Genomic DNA, 6,373 nt, shown 5'->3' on the forward strand with positions numbered 1-6,373 from the left:
ACAATTAGTGTATATAGTGGGCACAATCTTATGTGTCATATTCAGAACTGTACTTAAGTATATCTAGTACAGTGGGTGGACATGACCTTATGTGTCATACTCGGGCTAGCACTACGGTACATATCTATGTAGATATTTGACTCATTTACCCAAGGTCCTCAAGGTCTACATTTTGGGCTATAATTTATTGATAACATTTTATATTACACCATTATCATGCTTAATGTAGTAACTAAATGGATACACAGGTAAGTGATTATGCTACATTTGATTAAGACATATGGTTGAATATTATTGATGTATTGCACTTTTTATTATTGTTGATTGCCTCACTAAGTGTATACTTAGCATGTGAATAATTTTCACGCGTAGGTAAAGATTAGGAGTAGGAGTAAGGAGTATTGAGCAACCCCAAGAATCGAGGAGTATATTACAACGTCAGTAAGATATCCTTTGATGTGATTTTGACTTAGTTAGTGGTATGTACTTATGAATGTCCTGGTTGCTCTGTTGAACTATTTTGGAAATGGTTTGTAATGGCTAAACTAAACTATTTTACCCTATTTCATCATGGATGATATTAACAAGTATTACTTTTATAAATGGACGTATTTGATATTAATATATGTTTTAAATATTATGCAATAGTTTCATGTGATTTATTTTTTATGATAATAACTACATTTAAAAATAATAATTTCAATCACCTTTGTGCTGGGAAATGTTCTAAGTAAATCATGTGACAACTATAACCTGTATTGGTATAAGTATATGGGTCGTAGGTGTTACAGTTATTCTGGTGATTTAACGTGCATTAATGATGATAGAAGTCACAAGAAATGATGAATGTATCACGTACCTGTAATTATGGTGTTGAACCAATGCTTTGATCATATGGGGTTTATAAATTCCAATTTCAATCAAGTGTAAGGCCGTGTTTTGCCTGTGCCAAGGTTAAAAGTGACAAAGTTCTCTTTCCTCTAAATGGACGACATAATTTTGAAAAATCAATGTAAAACTTGGAGAGCTGAATTCGATGTTAGCAATGGAGCAATCACCTTCAATTTCAATTTCAATTTCGATTGCCTCTATGGTTCCAACTACCATCCTTGGCATGGTTGTATCGTGGGGTTTGTCAGGGACTTGAATGTCCCATTGATTACTGCAATGGCTAACTCTAGAAAGTGGCTAAGGATTCCACGTCATAAAATAGAAGCACATACATAGTCTCCAAAGCTTGAAATGATGGATTCTCTTTTCAAAGCAAAGATGAAAGCTCTATTGGATTTCTACACAATTTTATACATGGGAAGCCAAATTTATCAAAGAAAAAAATTTGATGGGGCAAGCAGAAATTGACACGAGTCAAGTTTGCAAGAGTACACTCTGGCAGAAAATGTATACAACCGAATCAGGGATAGAATGGAGACTGCTCATGTAACCATTCCCATCATAGATCAAGAAAATATGCATCAACATAAACATACACGTCACATGAATTTTCACCTCTACATCATACAATCATCATCACATAAAATAAAATAAAAACTTTGTTTCCCCTCTCATTAGGATACCTTTACCTTTTGAGAAATTAATTTAATCTTTCTCAAGATTGTTCGTCTAAGAACATCAATCTAGTCTTTCTTAAGACTATTTTCGCCCTAAAATCCTTATTTCATTTTTTCGCAAAAGCCATTTTTCTCCTCTCACGAGGAAATTATCTAATTTTCGAGATCATTTTATCCTCTCATGAGGAGAAATTCTAAAGGTTATTTTTTATCAAAATAAAAATCAAATCAAATACATGAAATAAACTTCATCTTGACATCCATAAAAACATCCGAGATAGTCATTCATAAATGTATCATTTTCCAAAGTTCTTTCAGGAAAGAGAAGTTTAATGATGACTAAACGTCCTCAATACAAAGGAACTACATCGTTCACAGATTTGACATCCTAAAGTGAATGATAAAATCTTCTAAAGATGACTAGATCTCTTCAACAAGAAGGAGCAATGTCATAATTGGATTTAACATCGAGCAACATTTGGTTCTCCTCAACATGAAGGAACAATATTGCTTTCAAAGACAAATTATCTCCAAATAACTAGATTTACTCAGCAAAAAGGAACAATATTGTCTCAAGACTCAAAATTAGTCGTCCTCATCGAGAAGGAACCGTGTCAAATTGAGCCGTCAAAATACGACCAGACGTCCTTAACACGAAGGAATGATGTCATTTTCATATTTCCCGAGAGAAGGAATTACTAAAGCAACTAGATCTCCTCAACATACAGGAGCAGACTATCTGTCGCCTTTGAAATTATTTCTCTTGAAGAAAAGTTTCATCTCCCTTAAGACATTTTCTCTTTAAATATAAACCTTTAAAATTGTTTCTCTCCAAACAAAGTTTCGTCTCGCTTGAGACATACTCTTTTAAAACATAAGCCTTTGAGATTGTTTTCTTAAAAACAAATTTTATTTTCCTTGAGATAATTTTCCCTCAGAACATAAATTTTTAAATTGTTTCACTTGAAACGAAATTGATCTCACTTGAGATTGTTCTCTCAAAACAAATTTCATCTCGCTTGAGAAAAGTTTCCCTTGAAACACAAATTTTGAAATTGATTCACTTGAAACAAAATTGATCTCACTTGAGATTGTTCTCTCAAAACAAATTTCATCTTGCTTGAGATAATTTTCCCTTGAAACACAAATTTTCAAATTGTTTCACTTGAAACAAAATTGATCTCATTTGTGATTGTTTTCCTTAAAAAATTGTCTCGCTTGAGATAATTTTAATTTGAAATGCAAATTTTAAAATTGTTTCACTCGAAACAAAATTTTATCTCATCTGAGATAGCTTCTCCAGAAAAAAAATTTATTTCCACTCATTTATTTTTACTCAAATGTAGAATATTTGATTGGAATTCAAAGTTAGCAAATACTTCATCTTGCAATTTCATGTCGAAGAAGATGATTTCATTTCAAGTCAATCATTGGCAACTATGACTAGATCTCCTTAACGAGAATGAGCAATGTCTTTTTCAAAGTCAAATTATCTTTGGAAAATTAGATTTCCTTAGCAAGAAGGAACAACATTGTCTTCAGATTCACAATCCTTCAAGAACGACTAGTTGTCCTTACCAAGAAGGAACCATTTCAAATCAAACCATCAAAATACGGCTAAACACCCTCAACACAAAGAAACAATGTCGTCTATTGACCAGATCTCCTCAATACGAAGGAGCAGTGTCATCCTAATAACCAGGCTTTCTCAACATGAAGGAACAATGTTATCTCCAAATATTGTTAGACTTTCTCAACATGAAGGAACAATATTATCTCCAAATACTGTTAGACTTCCTCAACACGAAGGAACAATGTCGTCCACCAAACATATCTCTTCAATGCAAATGAGTAGTGTCACCCTCAGACAATCAGAATTCCTCAACGCGAAGGAACTGTGTTGTCTCCAAATTATCCAAATACTTATATACGTCCTCAATGCGAAGAAACAATGTTATCCACTGACCAGATCCCCTCAATTCGAAGGAGCAGTGTCATCCTCTAACAATTAGACTTCCTCAATTATCTTTAAATTATCCAGATTGACTCGACTTCCTCAATAAAAATGAACAACGTCGTATGAAAGCGATCAGATCTCTTCAACGATTTACGTCCCAGATTGACTCAACGAGAAGGAATAATGTCATATGAAAGTGACCAGATCTCTTCAACATGGATGAGCAGTGTCGTTTTTAACATCAAGTTTCAAAACGAAAGAGAGAACTAGACAAACACTCATTGTCTTGTCTTCTTTTCCCAATTCTTGTTAATATAAGAATAGGAAAAGAAGAGCAGCTGTAGACACTCATTTTTTCCCGGGGTTTAATATTATTATTATTATTATTATTTATTATAGGGTTAATTACCTCATTCATACATGAACTATACTCGATTCTTAGTTCCATACGTAAAGTTTAAAAATTCTCGATTAACTACATAATGTCTTCTTCCATTAATGGGTATACCGATTTTCGTCACCTAATATGACTTGGAACCCTTTGACCAATGAAAAACTAACACGTGGCACTTAAAAAACATGTTTTTATTTTTTGAGGTAAATTATATCATTCATCATTCAACTACCTTCTCACTCTTATTTTAGTCACTAAAGTTTAATTTTTTTAATTTAATTACTTTAGCCATGTCTTTACCACTATCAAACAAGTTTGCTCCTTTTTTGAAACAAAGAAAACCCTCAACTCACAATCATTGACTAGACAAATAAAAATACTTGGCCAAACCATGAAATCCATATGTTTTCCCTTCACAATAATTGCGGCAACCATCTCAAATTCCAATAATCTCAGTTGTCCACTAACACCTACCCCCTTCAATTCAAAACCCCAATCTTACTCTCAAAAGAACACAACGTTCAGTCATCGTTCTATGATCTCAGTCTTTTTTGGAACCACGTTTTATCATGTTTGGGTTATTTAGGGTTTATGTTTTTTTGGGGCTTTGGTTATGATGAAAGAGGTGGATAAGGAATTTAGGGTTAGGGTTTAAGGGGGTTTTCCACCTTGTGTTGAAGGTGCTATTGATTTTTTTTTTATAGATTTTACATGTTCTACTATGGGATACTTTTGGATTTGAGTTTATTATTATTTATCGGTTTGTCTCCTTTGATCATACATTAGCTGCAACTTTATGAACTTTTCAAATTGAAATCAGTTTCAAGAACAATTTGGACTGAAAGATTGTAGTACATATATTGTTTTGCTGCCCTTAATCTGGGGTGCTATCCAGTAAGAGCTTGTAAAATTTAAATGCTTGCCATGAGTTGCATTTTTGGAGTGTAGTAGAGAGTGAACTGTAAATAAAAATTTTAGCATGATTGATATCCAATTCTCAAAATTTTTTAGCATGTTTGGGTTTGTGTTTCATTGGGGCTTTGGTTATGATGAAATAGGTGGAGAAATGTTTATCCATGGATGAACTGGAGTGGTTTATTAGAAACCATGGAGGGAATTGGTAATGTTTTTTGTGTTGATTTTGTAATTGTAGAAATTACATTTGTAATTAGAGTACTGAATTTTATAAATTTGAGTTATTAATAAAATATTGATAAAATAAATTTGAGTTATTAATAGATTCAATGTCAATATATTGATAAAATAAATTTGAATTAAATAAGAGTAATTCTATAATTTAATAATTAAATTAAAAATAAGGTTAATTACCCCATTCATACGAATATATTAAAATAAAAAGTAATTTAAACTTTGAGTTATTAAAACATTAAATAAATAAATTAAGTTATTAATAAAATAAATTTGAGTTATTAATAGATGGCATGTCATTAAAAATAATAAAATAAATTTGAGTTATTAAAATAAAAGCAATTCTATAGTTTAATAATTAAATTTAAAAAATTAAACTTTAGTGACTAAAATAAGAGTGAGAAGATAGTTGAGTGATGAATAGTGTAATTTACCTAAAAAATTAAAAAACATGTTTTTTTAATATGCCACATGTCATGGTTATTGGGTTCTACATCACTTTCCATTAATGGTAGAAAACATTATGTAGTTAATCGAGACATTTTAAACTTTATATATGAAACTGAAAATCGAGACCCACCAACTCGGCCCAAGATCAAGCCCAAATAACCCACAACCGTTGGATCTAAAATCAGATCCAACAATCCATATCACTCAATAATAATTAGGGTTTTTACCATAGCAACTATCAACCACCGTCACAACCAGCAATGAGCCATTCGACCGGTGCATGTGGTCTACGCGCCTCACCATTCGACTTCCCACCACGTCAGCCACTACTGGTTGACATCCCGAGCCACCGTTGTCATCAACAAACCAAAAACATTAAAAAAACAGTCCCACTAAATCTGATATAAAGCTAGGGAAACCATTCCCCTAAAAATGAGCTTACTGCTAAGGTCGCTTTCGAATAAAAGAGAGAGCCATTTGAACTAAAAAAACAACAAAAAAAGAAAAAGATCACCCTTTTGCAAAACGCGACCACCGCTACTTCACTGGAATAAGAAAACCGAAGGTAAACCCATTTTATTAGACTAATAGGATCATCTCTTGGGTTACTTGGTTGGAAGAGGAGTTCGTTTTGAGTTAAAATGGGTAGTGTTTAGGTTGGTTTTGGTCAAGGATAGAATGATTGAGAGGTAGGGGTTCGGATTCGTAGTCTTACCCTCATCACCAACGTTGGTTTGGTTGGTAGCTAGATAGGCTTGGCTCTCTCTCAGTAAAAAAATATGACACCCACAGACCGATGCGGGTGACCCGATCCGATACGGGGTGTCACATTATGGCCACCGGAGCGACTAATAA

This window comes from Hibiscus syriacus, unplaced genomic scaffold, assembly GCF_006381635.1.
Source record: "Hibiscus syriacus cultivar Baekdansim isolate YM2019G1 unplaced genomic scaffold, ASM638163v2 tig00116965_pilon, whole genome shotgun sequence".
NCBI lineage: Eukaryota > Viridiplantae > Streptophyta > Magnoliopsida > Malvales > Malvaceae > Hibiscus > Hibiscus syriacus.